This window comes from Schistocerca americana, chromosome 1 (assembly GCF_021461395.2).
Source record: "Schistocerca americana isolate TAMUIC-IGC-003095 chromosome 1, iqSchAmer2.1, whole genome shotgun sequence".
Lineage (NCBI taxonomy): Eukaryota > Metazoa > Arthropoda > Insecta > Orthoptera > Acrididae > Schistocerca > Schistocerca americana.
Genome location: NC_060119.1, coordinates 706,680,371 through 706,702,391, shown reverse-complemented (window position 1 = coordinate 706,702,391; position 22,021 = coordinate 706,680,371).

Here is a 22,021-nt window from a genome sequence, read left to right as displayed (position 1 = left end):
CTATGGACAATATATGGACATTATATATTATATTTTATGGTTGCCCTCCTATTCTGTCAGACACTTTTCAGTAACCAGCATCATGCAATGTGTTTACACAAGACAAAAAAAATGTTAATTCCTCAGATTGTTACACAAACCAGCTTCAATACCTACCAAAACCACACTTGTTAAATGATAAAGCAAGTATGAAGCTATGTGATGCACTTGGCTCCAAAATTACATCATATGTTATGAACATAGCTTCCACATTTTTTGGAACCAAATATAATTCATATTTGTATGAACTTGACTGTCTCGATTGCAATGACTTTTCTGGTGTAAGACAGATAATGTTGTTTAGAAATGTCTAGAATTTACGTGAAGATTTACCCAACTAATAGCTGATAACAAATGTTGCTAATTTTGACAGTCTGTAAAACAGCAGCTTCCAGTCTTTGAACAATACCAACTTTATTATCGATAGCAAAATCGGAAAAATTATAAAAAAAATTGCAATTTTGTCTGTATGAAAACTGAAGCATAATCACTTTGTCTTTACCATGAAGTAATTCTTGGATCATTTAAGTGAACAGTTATGATTACTAATTTTCATGGTTCAAAATCAATGTTGTGAAATGGTTTGATATGAAAAATAAAAATATATTATCATAAAAATAGTGTATTAGCGATCAGATATATGCAAAAATATCTTCAGATGTAATAAACATAATTTAAGTAGAAAAATTAACTCAAGTAAGGCCAGAATTTATACAGAATTGACATATGAAAATTCCAAGAAGACAAATATATCTGATGTTCTACCCTCATGAAATCTATATTTTATGACTTGACACATGAACCTGTTCCATACTGCTTACCAGTAATTGCATCCAGCAGAAGTACAGCCATACATATTTGCTCTCCGATGCACATTTGCATCATCTTTAGCATGGGTCTTCTGTATTGCTTTTACATCTATATCATTCTGCGGTATCAGACATGAGACATATTTGCTTCAAGGTAATACTATTGATTCAATGTTTGAATTATTAAGTACAAAGATCTCAATAGAGAACACACTACCACACATTCAACAGAGTGAAGGATCAATCATAGAAACAAAACCATTAACTTCATATCCTCATCATAGGACTTCAATAGAATGGAAGAACACCATTAGATGCTTCATAGTGTCAGACCACAAGCACAATTGCATCAAAATCTGTGGATAATAAATATGGTTCATTATCTCCTCAAAGCATCATCCAGTAAGTGTAAGGTGTAGGACATTCTGTATGAAAGTGTAGCAGGTGTGTAATGACTGTCAATATAAGCATCATAATAATCATTCAAAGGCATTGTATTTATTTATGTGAAAAGCATAAAGGCATATTAGTGAAAAAGCATAATAATGATGTGTCAGTCATAAGCACTATTAGAGCACAAGTGTCATAAGTATCTCTCAGAAGTATTATAAAGTATAAGTGAAGCTCAATTATCAAATCCTCCACAGTTCTACTGACAGTACGTAGTATCCAGCATAGATTTGTGTAATCTCATGTAAAAGGAATGTGGTATTGATGTGTAAAACTGTAGAAGCAAATACTACACTACTTAGGGAACTTGTGTTTGCCACATGCTGACACACAAAGAATGTACATCACCTTGAGGGTGCAAGTTATTGATGAATGTACAGTTTCAACTGAATATTATTTCTCATACCAAGTACTTTTCTTGATTAATGTGTATATCAAAATACGTATTAATCCCTTTTTTTATTGCTTGAGACTTCTCATAGCTTTTGGTTAATATCAGGCTGCCAATATTGTACTGTGTTATCTTCAAACCTTTATCATGTATTAACTTTCTTATTACTATAATATGCTTCCACATTTTCCCTCACAATGTCCTCCCTCTAATCAGGTGGAAATTCAGAGCATACAGGGAACACTACTAATTCATACAAAAGGTTTGCAGGCTTCTTATTGTAATGAATTTCAAAAGGAGAAAACCCAGTAATGGTGTGTTGTAAATGGCTGAGGATATCCTCTAACTGTTTTATGTAAGAATACCAGTTAATGTGGTCCTTAGCACAATAAGACCTACAAGGGCATCCATTTTCTCTTATGTATATCTTTGTTGCATTGCAAGGAGGCGAATAAACTGAAATGCTTACATATTTGGTATTCTTATCTGTGGCAAACTGATCCCAAACATTGGATGTAAATTGATTGCCATTGTCAGATAGGATTACTTTTGGTTTACCCATATTGGTGAAGTAATCATTGACAAAACATTGAATTATCTTGTGGTTAGTGGCCTTCTTGAATGGATACAGCTTAACTAATTTGGTAAACAAATCCACAATTAGAAACAGAGGAGTACCCCTGTCATCGATAAATATGATTCTGATGTTCCTATTATCCTGTATTCTAACATTTTCCTGCTCGTTCCCTATTGGAAAACTGGATAGAGCGTCTGAACCAGTTCTTCTTACCACTGATATGTAAAATAGTATAATCAAAATGTTGCGAGAATAAGGCCCGGTGTGTTATCCTGTTATGATAAAGTTTACATTCTTGCAAATTGCATAAAGCTTTATGATCAGTAGAAACAATGACCTTATGTCCAGTTAAATAATTTCTACACTTTTTGAATCCCCACACAATGGCAGGTAGTTCTTTTTCAATTACAGTAAATGTTTTAACAAGTGACGGCTTGCAAGGCTGATTGCACACTGCTCTACCTGTCCATCTACTCCCTTTGCATGTCCTAAAAAGTTCAAAGTTCTTACACCAAACTTACACTTAGCTAATTGAAGTGTTATACCTTCCAGCCTGAACTTGCTAGCTACCTCTTTGATTCAACTGAGATGCTTGTTCCAGGTGTTGCTTCTTATAAGTATATCACTGACATAAATTACCAGTTTTGAAAATACTTCGCTACCCAACACAAGATCTAAGGCTCTAATAAACTCTGCTATAGATACATTTTAACCAAAAAGTAATTCACAATACTGACAGCTTTTACTACAGACCACCTACTGGTGATGCAGACATATTCTTTAACCAATTAGAAATATTGCTTAACACTCTGTTCACCAATAGAGCCACTGTAGTTGTGTGTGGACTTCAATATTAATCTTATGAGTGAAAGTAGGCTAAAAGACCAGTTCCTAAATCTGTTATGTAGTTTCAACCTGCTTCCACACATACACACACCCACAAGAATAACAAATAATACAGTCAGACTTATTGATAATATATTTTCAAATGTACGACCACAATGCTCTTGTCCTCAAAATTCCTTCAAGGCCACTGAAAGAGAAGAAAACACACTTCACGTATAAAAGAAATTTTTCTACAGAAAACTGTGCAGAATTCATAAATATGCTAACTAATGAGGCTTGGGCAGAAGTACTATCCCTAACAAATACAAATGATGCATATAACACATTTTCTTCTATTTTCATGGGATATTTTGAAATGTGTTTTCCAAAAAAGCTGTCAAAAATCAGGTCACATGGCAATACAAAGCCAAGTTCTTGGATCATAGCTGGCATCAAAACTTCATGTGAAAGTCTAAAGAGACTAATTTCTAAAATGAAAACATCCACAGACCCACAATTCATAGAATATGTCAGGAATTACAAGAGGGTATATAGAAAAGTAATTGCTAAAGCGAAATTCATGAGTAATGATAGTTTTATAAGACAGTCTGGAAACAAATAAAAATTCATATGGGGTATTGTGAAGACTGAAACGCGGAAGAGTTGTGAAAACCAGGACATTAGCCTCAAAAATTTAAAAAATGTCAATATTAATAAACAAGATTTGCCAAATTGTATTAACAATTATTTCATAAATGCAACAATTTCATTAAGCTTAAAATTTACAAACGAAGAAAAACCTGAATATCCAAAAACAGCTTGTAGGATGAGGGTAGAGCCAAAAAATGAGGGTGAAATGTTGAAAGTGATATAAAGCTTGAAACCCAAAATGTCGGCTGGCATAGATGAGGTGCCTGTGTCAATCATAACAAGGACAGCACACCACAAATCGCTTAGCTCTTTGCACACATAGCCAATTTATCATTCAGTGAAGGAGCTTTTCCAGAAAGGCTGAAAATTTCAAAAGTGAAGCAATTATTTAAAAATGGTGACAAGTATAAGGTAAAAAACTATAGCCCAATATCTCTCCTCCCAGCATTTTCAAAAATATTAGAAAAACTGATGAAGCACCGAATTAACAAATATCTAAATGACCATAATTTACTAAACAGAAATCAGCATGGTTTCCAAGCACGTAAAAAATACCGAAACAGCAGTAATGTGCTACACTGAACAAATAATCAAAAATCTAGAAAAAGATTATAGTGTAGTAGAGTAAATTTAGACCTCTCCAAAGCTTGACACTGTGAACCAGGACATTCTTTTAGAAAAATTGGTAGCATTGGGTATACAAGGGACAGGAAAAAAATGGTCTGAATCATACCTAAAAAACAGAACACAGGTTGTAGGACTGACATCAACTTACTCCAACCACAAAATAAATTCAGTATCAGAGGCAAAAAATGTAGAAATAGGAGTACCAAAAGGCAGCATCCTAGGGCCCATATTGTTTCTTGTATATATACATGATTTTCACACCTCAGATGATGCAGCCAAAGCAATAATATTTGCAGATGATACTAGTGTGATAATAAGTGCACCAAAGCAAGTGCTACCAACAACTGCTGATAAAGTACTAAATTACATCCACTCTTGGTTCAATGCAAACAGGTTGACATTGAATGTAAATAAAACAAATGATATGCAGTGTGGGAAAAGACGTCAAAATGTAAATCTCGATCTGGTGTGTGGTGACAAAGCCTTAGACAGAGTGACATCCACAAAATTGCTGGGGATTCATGTGGATGAAAACTTAAATTTTAATGACCACGTAATAAAACTTTCACAGAAACTTAATTCAGCCTGTTTTGCCCTCAGAGTTATTGCAGATGTTTGTACCTCAGAGGGTGCCAGAATGGCATATTTTGGCTATTTTCAATTGTTGCAGAAGAGGGCCATCCAAATAATAACTCACAGTCATCCACAGACACACTGCAAACACATATTCAAAAAGCTTAGAATACTTACTATATCATCATTATACATATACAAATGTGTATTGTATGTCAGGATCCACATTGCAGATTTTCAGACAAATGCTGACTTTCATAACTACAATACCCGTAATAGCGCAGCACTCCATACTCAGCGAACAAAAAGAACGAATACACAAAGGCATGTGAGCCATATCGGTGCAAAACTGTACAACGCACTGCCAGTCAGCATCAGGCAGTTAGAAGATGATAACAAATTTAAAACAGAACTTAAAAAATTTCTAGTAGAACAAAGTTTTTATTCTGTAAATGACTATGTAGGTCAATAAATTTTTTCTGATGATATTTATAAAGGCAAAATGGAAAATACTCTATCTGTACCTAATCATTCATTACATTTACATACTTAAAGGACAGCTGTTGTGTGATGTAAATATATACTTAAGCAGTATTGTGTATATAAGGACTTGCCATTTAGGGAGGACAAAACTAAAGCCTTATGAAAAGCAGACTATGCATGTAAAATAACAAGCAAGGATGTATATAGACTATATTAATTTCGTAGTATTATTATTAGCTTCATTGTATTATTTTGTTTTGTACTTTTTTACGTATATGTTGTTTATGTCCCATTTCTTTGAAATGGCTTACATGTACCCTTGACAACATCCATACAATATTTATTGTCAACAGATGGATAAATAAAATAAATAAATAGATAATAAGAAAGCAGTATATTTCGTAGATTCTGAGTCTGATGTTATCTGGTGGAAACCTGAGGTCAAATCTAGGCATGAAAAATACTTGGCACCAGAAAATTTACTGAGCAACTCTTCCATTGACTCAGGATGATCAGCTTCTTTTTCCAAAAATTTATTTATATAACGGGGATCAAGCATGAGCCTGAACCCACCATCCTTTTTCGTTAAAATAACCAAAGGGTTGTTGTATTGGCTAGTCGACCTTTGCACATTCTGCAAACTCTCTCTCCACAACCTGTCTTTTACAAATAGGAAATGGATATGGTTTTATAAAGGAAGACTGGTGCTCTTTAAGCCTTAATTTATATGTATAGTTGTTTATGTGGTTTCTCACTAAATATATCTTTATAGGATCTCAATACTTCCTCAGGTTCTCACTTTCCATCTCCAGTAAGCTTTTCTGTTTCTTTTACCTTGTTAGCAATAAGTTGATCAAAATCCCTATCAGTTGTATCATTGCTTGACAAATCATCGTCATCATCTATATAGCCTCTTTTTACATCAATGTCAAAACTATATATTTTATTAGCAGATGTGTCACCAGCATTTAAGTGTAACCTAGTATAACTACAAAAATGTGAATTGGCATTAGAAAAATTTACTCTAAACTTTACCCAGTCAAATATTACATTATTTTTCAATATTCAGTCCAGGCTTAGCAATATCTTTTCATTCAGATCACTGATCACCAAGCTTCCTTGTTCAAAAACTGCATTGTCAATGTGAAATGTGATTAAAACTTGTTTATTTACAACTTTATTAAACTTACCTGTAGCAGCTTTAATCCTAGGTTCTATTACACAAAATTCAGTGTACTCAGAACTCTACTTAACTCTGTGCCTGATTTTTTTTTTAAATAATCGAAATTGTGCTACCTCGTCTGTCAAACAATAACAATGCCAATCGCCAACTGTGATTTTGATGTATGGACTACCACATAAATCCTGATGTTTGTTAATATTAGTTTCTCTAAGCAAATCATCCTCTATATGTTCAATATATAAATCTTCTGCAAATGGTTCTCATTATCATTAGATAGCTGTATAGGGTAAAGTGATTCCTGCGTGCTTGTGTCATGAATAACTTCTAATGCTTGACTGGATTTACAAGCTGGACTTGAATAGGTGTACTCATTAGTGGTGCAGGTAAAATCTGGCTGAAAGTGATCAATAAAGTGACTGTCTGAACTGAAATCTGATTCATCATTTCTGACAAAATCCTTGCATCAAAAGACTACCTGGTCTTTACCTACTACCACTCAAAAATGCTGAGAATTTATTCAAGAACATCTGTTTGAATTTATCATATGTTATGTTTGGTTTTACATTTTGATTAGACCATGACAACATTTCACTATCAAGTAAACATTTGGCTAGTTTAATTTTCACAGAATCAGACAAGTTTGGAAGAAAACTATTTTTACATGACCACAGAAAGTCAACTGGGTGTATTTTAAAATTCACAGGGAAGTATTTAAGAGCTGACTTGTTATAAAATTGCACAAAATTTCCGCTGATTTCCACATAGGACACATTTGTTTCAATATCACTGAGTCGGATGTTAACCTGTTGTAAATTTTCTGACGTCTGAATTATACTGTTAATGCTAGCTTTAGTGTTGTTTCTTTGTGACTACAGAGCTGTACTCTGGGAAGCAAGGAGAGGATATTGGTTGGTGGCCGGCATCCTCTTTCTATACCGCAAACTGCACGCATATATTAACTGGGGTCTTTACTCATAACAATAGAAAATTACTTAACCCAAGGTAGTCCAGGTGTTGTGGTACAAACACTTCCATAATAGTCCATGTTAGGCTCACTGCTGGTGAAGTACAAGTCCAGCTATGGACTTTACTCTGGTTGCTATGTTCTGACACTCTCTGTGACTGGGATGCGACTAAAGACTCGACTTGGTGACTCAATGGATGACAGACTCTAACTGGGCTGTAACTGACTGGGCCATCTGGTCCACAGTGGCGATCTAAATACTGGCGGTCAAGACGGTGTTGGTGGTGCATTTCCTGCAAGTCTGTTTTCAGCCTGTCTCCTGATAGGTGCGTAACTTGCACCTACTATCGATCTTCTCAGAACCTCTTTGCCGCCTGGTGTGCTGGTGACAGCTTAGGCCAGCACACTGGTAGTATGGTTATGAATTTGACCATTGTTTAGTTTTAATTTCTGTTCAATGAATTCAGTTTCCTGCTCTATATATTCATGCATGATCTCGAATTCAGAGTTCCTTCTGCCTAACTCAGTATGAATAATATCTTCAACATTCTCCACACACAACTCTACATGATCAACCTTATCATTTACTGTTTGAATTTCAAGTACAGTTAACTCATGTAATTGACTACATTTTGAAAGAGAATTTGCTACTTGTTCCTGCATTGCCTGAATTTTTCTCTTCCTTGTCTTAACAGTGTCATTCAGATTAACAATACTCTTTTTCAGGTCACTGCTTTGACTTGTTAGTTCATTCTTTAAATCATTATTCTGTCATGTAAGTTTGTAATCAAAGAGTTGGGATAATCTCTCTAATAAATCTGGTGCCTGTTCACTTGGAGTAAATCCTAAGAAATGAGATGCCTTGGATGACTGTCGCAGGTTTGGTGTTGGTGACTGAGAACAAGTATATGAAACCACTCCAGTTGTATCAAAATTTTCTGTGCTTGCCGTATTTGAAGACAATATTGGATATAAAACACAAAGGCAAACCTACCAAATCAGATTACTGTCACATAAAAATTCACAATAATCCTGTCTATCAACAGTCACACAACAAAAGAAAGTTGGAAAAAATGATAGTCTGACAGAAAGTACTAATTTAAAATTTAAAAATTGTACTCTCATCTAAAATATGATCCAACTAGGAGTTGCCACACCACAATTTCTGTCTCATCCCACCTATTGTCCAATAATCAATTGTCACACATCACAATTAGACTCTGAGATGTAGCACAAGCATTAGTACACAGACTTAGAGGTGTCCCAACTCAGACACCATGTTAAAATGCCACCCTGAAATGTATAAGAGGAGGGAAAAATTTTAACTACCACTGATGCTGAGTGAGAATAAAATGTACAGTTTTTAGAGTTCTATCTATAAAATGATGGTGGTAATAGTAAATAATTGATCATACCAATGGAGTAACTTAATCGTTCAGGGCTCCACTATTCACAAGTATGAAGGTGAGTGAAAACTAGAAAATTTTAATCACAGTTAATAAAAGTTCACATAATAACTAAGCTGCTCCGTATGATGAGATACTCAACTTTGATATCCTTGGGGGTTATTGCTTCAGAAAGTCCCAGAGTTCAACATTGCTGATGTACTAATTTTAAAATAAAACATAAAGTATATCACTTTTCATGTTTTGTATTTCGCCCAATTAGTATATAGATTGATGGTTGATACATTATATTGCCTGACAGCTTCTGAAAGAGTCTCACACAAACAACAATTCACTTCCTTTTCTATAAAACTAAGCAACTTAATATATTGTTAAATGTAAGATTTACAAAATAACAATTAAAAGTCGTTAGCTAATCTCAGTTACTTACATCAAAACATGGACCACATGTTGCCCTACATGTTCTGATATGCAATTTGGAAGAGTTAATTGATTTCATATACAATTTCGATGACTTTTACAGTACAAAAATTTAAATGATGTTTTAGTTAATTATAAACAAATTACTTTGAATAAAATATTGTTATTGGTGTTTTGGATAGCTCTCAAGTAGAGCTATCATTTTAAATAATCATAATGAATAAACATCATGGCTTTTCAGAAATAGGGAAGAAATAAATTTTCAAGAATATGTCGTGCAACATGGCTGCACAGTTCATATCACGAAATTTCAAAGCTGGTTTATTAACAAATGACTTATTTGCCTTAGCTGATAGTATAAATTGGGTAACATATTTATGTGAAATTTAATCTGAGATAATAAAATCATGTGTACTAACTTTTTAAAGGGCAGTTTACTACTGGATCTGGACATAGACACAACAGTATATAAAGATGAGAAGGTTAAAAATTTAACTAAAGTGACCTCTTCAGAGAATGTTGACATGAGTAAGGAATTTCAGATAGAAATGGGAAGATAGTCTCATTTAAATTTAAAACAGTAAAGTCTATGATTTTATGTCCAATGTAGATAAAAAAATAGACATTTTGGGATATTATGGGAATTGAAATATACTTAGTTTGAAATGAAGGAGAGGAGTGGCCAATAATACAATCCTGTGCCACAAACCACATCACGGTACATTGAAAGTATTTGAATAATATTTTAAAGCCAACCACACAATTACCAGCTGATCAATAAAAGTGGATTGTCATTTCAAATCACAAAATTTAGAAATACTGAGCTCCTGCAGCACAAATATGCAGCTGTGGAATGCTGACTGCTGAAATATATGCGAAAACCTAATGGCTGATTAGAACATTTTTTCCCCTCATTTAACATCTTATTTTGACTTGTATTGTAATAGTCATGCGTTTTACTTTACAGTCATATTAATCATCCATTGTAGATGCAAATGCTGGTGAGCATAAATGTGGAGCATTATTCCTTGACAGATACTAAGCACGCTGTATAATTGTTGTTATCTATTTGTTAACATCATTTTACCTATACAGTACTGATATAAACACAGTTGTCAGGTATTGATTCAAAACACATGTTTGTTGCAGCAACTGAAAATTGCATTTTTATCAAAACTGGCTAATAGTGGAAAATAATTCCCCTTTCTAAACATCAATTCAACTGTAATCCCAACGAAACATTATTTATTTTTACTCTGAAGCCACAATCAAATTGGTTTATATAATTTGGCAAGTGAAACTACAGTGCTATACAACCATTTGAATTAATTTCAATTTCACTTACTCATTAAACAATGATGATGACGTTTTGCTCCTCTTGACAGCTGTAGACCTAGATTGCTGTAAAAGATAAATTTACTATATTAATAAAGTTTTGTAGGCCATCAGAAAGTGATCAGTGGTACCACTGTGATATTTATTATATTTCAAGTCTTGTACTATGATAGTACTTTAAACCTGTCATTAGATCCATTTATTTATTTATTTATATAGCACCAATATTATCACATTCATGATATTGGACCTGCCAAAGTACAAAACAGTATAAAAAATTATATATTTATATCATGTACAAAATCTTATCATTCATATCAACATATCTTCAAACATAAACTTTATTCTGCTTAATTAGATTACAAAATTACAGATGTACATACAGATCAAATAAAAGCTAGTGAATCATCTTGTTTGATTTTACTAAAACTATTAAATACCAGTACTTTAGTTAAATAGGCATAGTAAAATATGGCATAAACATTAGGTGCATAATTACATACATACATTGATAGAAGAAGTTTAGTTTTATTTAGGAATACTACGATAATTATTAATTATGTATAATAATAAGTAAAAATTTAATGAAATACCAAATCTACAATTAATTGTTTAAATTAAATGGATTCACAAGGTAACAGTTAATTAGAAAAATTGATTTCATTAAGAATGTAATAAACATTTGAAGAAGATGGAGATCATGAAGCTACATTTACAATTCATGACAATAAGACCAAGATTGCTACAAGTGCAAAACTCACCTTTCTGTGATAATTTTTTGAAGGTATGAGTTGTCTTCATTGGGTACATAAATAAAATTTCTGTGAGTCTTTAAAGGCTTCAGTTTTTGAATAGATTGATATATATGCCCGCCAGTTTACATGTGAAAAAAAAAAACTACATTCACTGTCACTGGACAGCATGTTTTGGAAAGTTAATGGCCAATTACCTTTGCAGTATCCACATATTTCCCTAACATGACTGGTCATAATATCTCTTACCCTGTGGTTGTCCCTTGAAACATGACCACTTTTACTTCAATGTTCTTCATTGGATTAACTTTCCACAAATGCAATTACATCTATACTTCTTATCTGTCAGATGAAGAGCAGTCTCATTAAAGACAAAAATGTTTCTTTAGAGAAAGCGTTTATCTCAATAAGCACAAGGGTTATTACTGACATCATGTGCAGTTTAGTGTATTCAACAACCATCAGGTGTCCTCATGGCAGGATTCAGCTTATCACATAAACACTGAACAAGTTCATATCTTGATTCTGAATGATCTGCAAGTCCACACACTGGCTCTGAATGATATGCAAGTGACAAATGATGAAGTAGCAAGCCGTATGCTCATTAGTCATGATTCAGCTTTCATAATGCATGTGCTAGGTGGACCCTAAAACAGCACAGCTAAGTGCACAGGGACAGCTCATTGAGCATCCACAGAAATACTCTGAAAATCAACATGAAGTGCATGGAAGAGGGTATTTCCCATTGTACCAGGTATTAAGATTCTAAGATTCCTCCCCTTTTCATTCATGTATGTTGTGTAAGAAACAGTGATTGTTTGAATGCCTTTATGCATGCTGTAATTATTCTAATCTTGTCCTCACAGTCCACATGTGATTGGTACAAAGGTAGTTGTAGAGTATTCCCAGAGTCATCATTTAAAGTGGGTTCTTGAAACTTTGTTAGTAGAATTTTCAGGACAGTTTATATCTGTCTTCAAGAGTCTGCCAGTTCAGTTTCTTCAGCATTTCTGCAATACTCTCCCATGGGTCAAAAAAATCTGTGACCATTTAATCTTTGTAGACCAACTGAACTTCCCCAGTATTCTACCAATAAACTGAAGTCCACTTCCTGCTTTACCCATGCTTGAGCCTATGTGATCATTCCATTTCATATCCCTATGAAGTGTTACACTTGGGTATTTGTAAGAGTTGGCTGATTACAACTAGTCACTGATATTATAGTCATGTCATAATATGCTTTTTTGTTTTAAGAAGTGCAGAAGTTTACATTTCTGAATGTATAAACAAAGTTCCCAACCTTTGCACCACTTTGAAAGCTTATCAAGGTCTGACTGAATATTTATGCAGCTTCTTTCACTAGTTCTTCATTACAGATAATTGCATGAACTCCAAAAAGTCTGAGGTTATGGTTAATATTGTCCAAATGGTCAGTAATATACAACATGAAATACAAAGCTTGCAACGCACTTCCCTGGGGCACACCTGAAGTTACTTCTACATCTGACAATGACTCTCCATCCAAGATAACCTGGCGTGTCCTCCTTACCAAAAAGTCTTCAGTCCAGTCACAAATTTCACATGAGATCTCATATGACCAAACTTTTGACAATTAAGTGTAGGTATGATACTGAGCTCAAATGCTTTTTGGAAATCAAGAAATACCCCATCTACCTGACAGCCTTGATCCAAAGCTCTATGTCATGTGAGAAAAGTGTGAATTGGGTTTCACATGAGCAATTATTTTTGGAACCCAAGGTGGTTGGCATGGAAGAGGTCATTCTATTCATGATACCTCATTATCTTTGAGCTTACAATATGTTCTAAGATTCTACAAGAAATTGATGCCAAGGATACTGGATGGTAGTTTTGTGGATCACTTCTACTATTGGTCTTGTAGATGAGTGTGATCTGTGCTTGCTTCCAACTACTGGGGATGGTTTTTTGAGGGATGTATGTTAGATTATGGTTAGAAGAGGAACTAATTCAGCCAAAAATGCAATATAGAATCTGAAAGGAATTCAATCAGACTCTGGAACTTTGTTCAATTTTAACAATTTCAGCTGTTTCTCAACACCACTGACACTAACACTTATTTCTCTCACTTTTTCAGTGGTAAGAGAATTAAATTGGGGTTTTCCTTTGCAAAGGAACATTTGAAAACAGGGTTAAGCATTTCAGCTTTTGCTATGCTACTTTCAGTTTCTGTTCCTATCTCATTCGGGCTACATGCATTGCTCTCTTGACAGCCAAATATGTTTCATTCAGCACCTATCTATCTATAGACTTATGCTTTGTTTTACACCTGTTATGGAGTAGTCTCTGTTCCTTTAGGAGTTTCTTTACAGTGACTGTATACCAAGGATGGTCCCTCCCATTACGAATTACTCTGCTGGATACATACCTATTCAGTGAGTGGTCAATTGTTCTTTTAAACTTGAGCCATGGTTCCTCTACATGCTCCTGTCCCATACTGAAAGTTTCAAGTTCCTCATTGGGATATGTCACTACTGATTTTTTATCTAGTTTTACTGAACATAAGTAACACACACATCATTCTGCTTGTGTTAGTTGTCCTTTGTACTTTGGTAATAATTATTGCCACCACTGCATCATATTCACTGATACCAGTTTTGATGTGGACATCCTCCAAGAGGTCTGTCTATTTGTTGCCATTAAATACAATATATTTTCATCGTGTGTGGAGTTCTGAACTATGTCTTCTAGGTAGTTTCAGAGAAGGCATGTCTTCTAGGTAGTTTCAGAGAAGGCATTTAGTAATGCTTCACAGTCTTATCACACCTGCTGCTAACATTACTGTCTCCTCCAATGATGACAGTATGATTAGGCAATTTACGTACAAGTGAACCAAGGGTTTCTCTAAAGTTTTCGGTTACATCAGAGGTGAGTTTGGTGGGTGACAGAAGGATTCAATTATCATTTTATGAGCGTCACTCCAAAAGAAAGGCACACTATTTTTTTTTAAATCCATCTTTTATTCTACATGTTTGAAAGTTTTACAGTGTGTAGATACATCCTTTAGGTACAATATTTTCATTTCACCACATAATTTCCATCCCTCTCAACTGCCTTACGCCATCTTGGAACCAGCGCCTGTATACCTGCACAGTAAAATTCTGGACCAACCTGTTGAAGCCACTGTTTGGCAGTGCACACAAGGGAGTCATCAAATTCAAACCTTGTTCCACGAAGAGAGTCTTTCAGTTTCCCAAAGAGATGACAGTCACATGGAGCCAGGTCAGGACTGTAAGGCGGGTGTTTCAGAGTTGTCCATTCAAGTTTTGTGATAGCTTCCATGGTTCTTTGACTGACATGTGGAAGTGCATTGTCGTGCAACAGCAAAACATCCTGCTTTTGCTGATGTGATCGAACATGACTCAGTTGAGCTTGAAGTTTCTTCAGTGTCGTCACATATGCATCAGAATTTATGGCGGTTCCTCTTGGCATGATGTCCACAAGCAAGAGTCCTTTGGAATCGAGAAACACCATAGCCATAACTTTTCCAGCAGAAGGTGTGGTTCTGAATTTTTTTTTCTTGGGTACATTTGCACGATGCCACTCCATAGATTGCATCTTCGTCTCTGGTGAAAAATGATGGAGCCGTGTTTCATCACCTGTCACAATTCTTCCATAAAATTCATGTCCACCATTCTCGTACTGTTCCAAAAGTTTGCTGCATACCATTTTTCTTGTTTCTTTGTGAGTCACTGCCAGCATCCTGGGAACCCACCTGACACAAACCTTTTTTAACGCCAACACTTTCAGTATTCTGCAAACACTTCCTTCCCCTATCCTAACATAGCGTGACAATTCGTTCACTGTGATGTGTCTGTTAGTAGTCACCAATTTGTTAACTCTCTGAATATTGTCTGGAGTGTGTGCAGTACGAGGCCTGCTGCTGCGAGGACAATCCTCAATATTGCCGTACCCACTTTCATCACGTACCCACCGACAAACTGTACCATGATCGACAGCAGCATCTCCATACACCTTTTTCAACCTCTAGTGGATGTTTCCCACTGTCTCGTTTTCACAGCACAGGAATTCTATGACTGCACGTTGCTTCTGACAAATGTCAAGTGTAGCAGCCATCTTGAAGACACACTGTGATGGCGCCACTCATGGGAATAGGTTGAACTAAGTTTGAAAACAAATGGGAAGAATGTATCTACACACTGTAAAACTATGACACATGCAGAATGAAAACTGTATTTTTACAAAAATAGTGTGCATTTCTTTTGGAGTGACCCTTGTATGTCCACCCCTGATACAATTTCACATTCAGGTTCAGTTTCTACCTTGGTGAATATGAGTTTCTTGTCTACTGTGACAAATACACCTCCTCCATTTCTCATTTACATATCATTTAGATATTCGCTTAAATTTTCCTCAAAACTGTCACTGCTATCAATTTGAGGTTTCAACCAGCTATCTGTAACTAGTATTATGTGAGCTTCATTGCTTTTTATGAGTGCTTCAGACTCTGGCATGTTGTTGCAAATCCTTTGGCAGTTTACCATTAGAACTTTAACAATATCACCAGTGGTAGGCATTTCTTTTGAGCTTACACTGATACTTCTGGGTTTCCTACACCTATCATGATCTGGACTGGATGGAGAGTCACATAATCCAGTAAAAAAGCTTTGTGTGCACCCCACACACAGTTAGCTACCTGGGTAGCATCCTTTGGTGTGTAGTGCACACATGACCCATTTATGGGGATCCTACAGTTCTCAGTCCTATGGCTAAAATCAGGAAGGACAGAACCAGAGACTTTGAAGGTAGCTTGTCACACGACCTACAAAGTCTTTGGTTCTGTCTTTCCATTCAACTGAGAACAAGAGGTCATGGCCATTTCTGGGGACAATGCTGCAAATTGTTAGCTCCATTGACATTGCATCCATAATGCTAGTTTTCTCAAAGTTCTCTGCCATTTGCTGGAATGATCCCAGAATGGCCTCAGACCCTAGTGATGGGAATCATTTGTTCAAACCACAATCTAGAGTCTGTTGTATCCTGTTCCCTCAATGGCTGCACAGTAGCCTCTTCAACACATTGAATGAGGTCCCCAAGCACACACACTGAGTGCACATAGTGTGCTTTTCTGTCTCTTGCTGCCAGTTCCCTAAGGGATTCCATTATTCGTGGTACATTTGAACTGCTGATAACTCATAGCCCCCTCCCTTCTGTGTTTGCCTCCCTTTCACACCAAACAAAATGGGTTTCCCCCAAACAGACAAAGTGAGACCTATTGGCTCGGTTTCAGTTTCAGAGGAAGACATCAAAATTGTTGATGAGGGAGTTGGTTGCCCTGAGTCCTCCCCTGGTATCTTTCCATCCTGAACAGGATGTCTAGATCTACAATTTAAATGCCACTCGCAGTCAAGTGGATGAATAATGACAAATCCTGTACTTTCTGCAGAGGAGACAGGATCCACAGGAGAGGATAGAACTTTAGGTACTTTGGTACTGGTACCACAGGTACATGGCTCTTGAGAGCTCTTCCAACACAGCAATTTGCAGCCAGCTGCCAATCATTTGGCAGAAGTCAGGGCAATTTCCAGTTGCTTACAAATGTCAATCAACTCACCCCATGTCCCAGAACAGGATGTACAGTGGAGTTGCATTAAAGCTGGCGCAATGTGTTACATGGCTGTAAACAAATAACTTCAAGCTAATCCTACTGTTTTTCTATTTATCTGTTGAGCCAAAATATTACTAATTCCCTTTAAGAATTGAAGCAAGCACTGAAAAAATTGTGGTAAAAATTACAAGTTTCCTGAAACTTTTTGAGGTTACTTGTAGCTGTTAACAGACTCAAAATAGAGTTAATTTACAATCAATATAGATCATATATACTCCTCATTAAGGGAACACTATATGTAACATTATATTATCTGCTATATCAAGCTAATGAAGGTAGGTCTTTTCTGAAATCAATCATCACTGGAAATGAAATATGGACTCATAATTTTGAAGCAGAGAACTAATGTCAGAGAATGGATAGCAAATACCCAGAACCTCCAGCCAAAATTATACTCAATGGTTTACTTGCTGCAGGTAAAGTGATGCTCACAGTGTTTTTTGGGGCACACAAAGACCAAGTTTGGAATAATATCCAGAGGAGAGGTTAACGAAAATTAGTGTAAGCTACAGTGATGTGGTCTGTAAGAAGTTGAAGTCTACTATTTGATCCAAACACTGAGGATGAGTGTTAGATGATGTTCATTTTTTATTTTTATAACTTGTGCGTGCATACTGTGACTTACCTGCTCAAACTCTCTCTCTGTTTTTTAAGATGACAATTTTAAGTGAGTAATTCACAACTGAGAACTTTTGAATTCTGCTTGGTGAGAATTCTGCAAAAATTGTCTGTTGTGATCTTGCTGGCCGGAGTGGGCGAGAGGTTCTAGGCGCTACAGTCTGGAACCGCTCGACCGCTACGGTCGCAGGTTCAAATCCTGCCTCGGACATGGATGTGTGTGATGTCCTTAGGTTAGTTAGGTTTCAGTAGTTCTAAGTTCTAAGGGACTGATTACCCCAGCAGTTAAGTCCCATAGTGCTCAGAGCCATTTGAACCATTTGTTGTGATGTTGAAAATATCTCACTAAGATAATGCTCTCTGACAATCTCAAGTGTATGAATGGTTTTATCATTCTAAAAATGGTGGCATGTCCATTGATGGTAAACCTCATTTTATATGCCTATTAGCTGCATGAACAAAATAAAATACTGTGAAAATTTGATAACAGATGATAGGTAATTCAACATGTAACCAGAGTTAACTTGACTGCCTTAAAACTCAGTTCAGAGAATTTTAACAGAATATTTGCAAATGAGAAGTTTTTCTATCAAAATTTTGCCCTGGATTTTGACTGACTGGCGGAAGAAGGTAGGATATCTTGGCTCACGTGCATCACGCAGCTGACTTAAGGACATCTCGGCTAATGTGCATCACTCAGCTGACTTAAGGACATCTTGTCTCATGTGCATCACTCAGCTGACTTAATTTCATGTAATGTTTTCTGGTTTACATGGATGAAAACAGGTATGCAGAGCCGTATTCAGGCAGATGCACCATGCACAGTCTGCACAGAGTAGCCAAATTTTTGGGGTGGCAAAATGTTGCCATCAAATAATTTTTTAGTATAATTTTAATGTTCATTGCATCAGGATTGAGGCATTCAATAATTTATTTGAAAAGTGCTGAAAAATATTCATACATGTCATTAAACTCATACAACCTGTATAATGACTTATGTACAAGTGCATTAAGGTTCTGTCAAACAGGGTGTTCACAACCTATACAGGCACTATATAGAACTAGGAGCTGTTAAAATATGATACTGCAGAGAAACTTAGTCACCTACAATTCTGACACAAAGAACAACTCTAGTGAAGAATGTATACATTTTAAAAGCTATCTCTTGTCTATGAAAGAAAAAGATGGGACAAGTTGTACTCTTACAGTTCTCTGTAGAAAGTTGGTTTCAAAAAAAGATTGGTGATGTCTACCCAAATGTATGCATAACACTTAAGGCTTAAAACTGCACTCCAGTGACAAACTGTTCAGCTGCAAGATCATTTTCTGTTTTAAAATGGATTAAAAACTACCTATGGATGAAAAGAAATAAAAAATGACTGGTCAATCTTGGAGTACTAGCCATAGAATCAGTCATGAGAGTCAGTCTGGATTTTCAGAGAATGATAACTGAATTCACAAATACAAAAGTGAGAAGAAAATCATTTCTCTAAGTTTGCTATATTTTGGAAAAGATTAGTTAAATGGTATTGTATTGTGTATTTGGGACTCACTAAACTCCACGTTCTAAGTGAAGTAATGTTGGTATTCTGTATTAAACTGTAATGATTTTTTTGTATTTTCACCATATGTTTTGTCCAAATTTGATGTTTCTGTGATAAATTTTCAGTAAAAGGGGCTGCTGAACGGTAGTAGCTGTTTTATTATTGTTGAATACACTACTTGCACATGTGCTTTGTGTTACATGTCATTTAAGTACTTCAGTAAAGTTTAGAAGTGAAGTTAATGATTAAGCAGCTTTAGTGTTGGTAGGCCATAAATGAAAAGCAATGCTGAAGTTTAGGAATGGGGGGGAAGGGGGGGGGGCGTAATATAAATTATTGTGCAGGGGAGTCACACACCCTAAATATGGCCCTGCAGGCACGAAAAAACACTAATTTGATGATGTAGAAGTGGCTAAGATAAAATGGGAGGTGAGTTGGCAGTCATAGCTGCAGATGGATAAAAAAAATTCCAAAAATGGAGTTAGACAAATATATTTCATGTACTTGAGAGTAATGTGGATGTGATTAGGTTGTTTTGCAAAGAACTGAAACACATACCATTAAAAACAGGTCTGCTGCCTCCCTTCATACACCAAGATTTTTTGTTACAACATACACTCCAGGCCAAAAGTTTTCAATCACCCATGATAAACGCTACATATTTTATTTCAATGTATAAACACATTTTACAAATTAAACAGACCAACAAAATAAATATCTTTTCTCTCTGTCATTATGTGCAACACAACATAGTTTATAACAATGAAAATAATCATTTATTGATAATATAATGTAAATGGATAGACAAAAAGCCTACTCGCCAAGTGGCGAACACACACACAAAAGGGTTTAACTTTTACAAGATTTCAGAGTCATTGGCTCCTTCTGGCAGAAGAGCTAAAGGGGAAGGCAGAGGGGTGAAGGAAAAGGACTGGAGAGGTTTAGGGAAAGGGATACAGTTCAGAAACGTCACCCAAAACTGCGGGTCAGGGGAGACTTACTGGACGAGTTGAGAAGGAAAAACTGATTCGTAATCTCTCACAAGACTAACGTTGGCAAAAGTGAACAATTTGAAAAGTACTTCATTTCATGCAAAAGAATAATTAGAAATGTGGTGCATGTATCAAATAATTAATGCAAAAACAGGTAGGAGTAGGAATAGTGTTAGTAAGGTTAAACTTAAAGCAAATGTAATATTGATCATTAAAAGGAGAAAGTACCTCACGAATTTAACTCCTACTTTATTTAAACTATAGAAAAACTAAAAGAACATATAAAAAGTAATTGCTTTCCTCAGTCAGTCCTCAATACATTCAGCAACACAATTCTTTTTCATCGCCGACATTGAGAGCAGAGATAGGAAAACAATTCATATTAAAATAGAGAAAAAATCATCAGCGTGAGAAGACATGATCTCTGGTTCCTTCTCCACAGATGCTGTAAACTTACTAGTAAGTCACTGTCTTATGGTTCATCTTCAGATGCAGTATTCCCAAGAAAACTTAAAATAGCTAAAGTCATACCCATACATAAAAAAGAATCTAAAGAAGTCCCAGCAACTACCATCCATTTGCAGTGCTGCCTGTATTCAGCAAAATATTTGATTATGCAGTGACTACCAAATTAAAATAATTTCTTTGAAAAAATAGCATTCTTTCTTCTGCTCGGTATGGTTTTCAAGAAAATAAAACCACTGCTGATACAATATATGAATTTTTTGATACTACTCTACATGTTGTTGACAAGATGTGCCCAGATACATGTGTCTTTCTGCATCTCACAAAGACTTTTGGCATGTTAAATCACAACATACTTTTGCAAAAGTTACATTCTTATAGCATAAGTGGAACTGCCCATGGCTGGCTCAGCAGTTATGTCAAAGACTGAGGACTGTACATTTGTATAAATAAAGTCAGTCTATCATGAATTCTAAATGAGGGGCACTCATTTACAACTGCCATAAAACATGGCATGCCATTGGGCTCAATTTTAGGTCCATTGTTATTTCTGCTTTATTTAAATGACCTTCCTTCTACCCTACCCACCAGTAAGGCATTTCTCTTTACTGATTATATTAACGGCCTTATCTGAAATACAGAGAAATCTCTCCAGTCAGCAGTTAATAGAAATACAGCCCAACTACACTCATCGTTTGCATTAAACACACTGATACCCAGTGGAAAAAAGACAGTATGTCCAATCTTCCATACCATTCATACTAGAACTACCCATGTTCCAACAGTAATACTAAGTGGAAGCAATGTAGAATTTGTCAAAGAGACAAAATTCTTAGGGATTCACATCACTGACATATTCACATGGAAAAACCAAATCAACATTATTAGTTCCAGGCTAAGCAAAATTCTTTTATGCTGCACTCAGTGAAGGATGGGCTAAATGCCAGAACACTGACATGCATATATTATGCTCTTTTCAATTCAGTGCTAGTCTATAGGATTATCTTTTGCGTTAGTAGTTCTGAATCAGTGAAATTATTTATAGTGCAAAAAAGAGTAACTAAAATAATCCTATACAAACAGCAAAAAGAAACATGTAAACAACTCTTTAAAAAATCAAACAATCTGCTCTGCCTAGTAAATATACATTTTAACTGCTCTGCTTTATTAAACAAGACGTCAATAGAGTGCACAGGAATACGGAGCATCACCTTGATGACACAAAGTCAAGAAAATTAAGACTAGTTCCCCA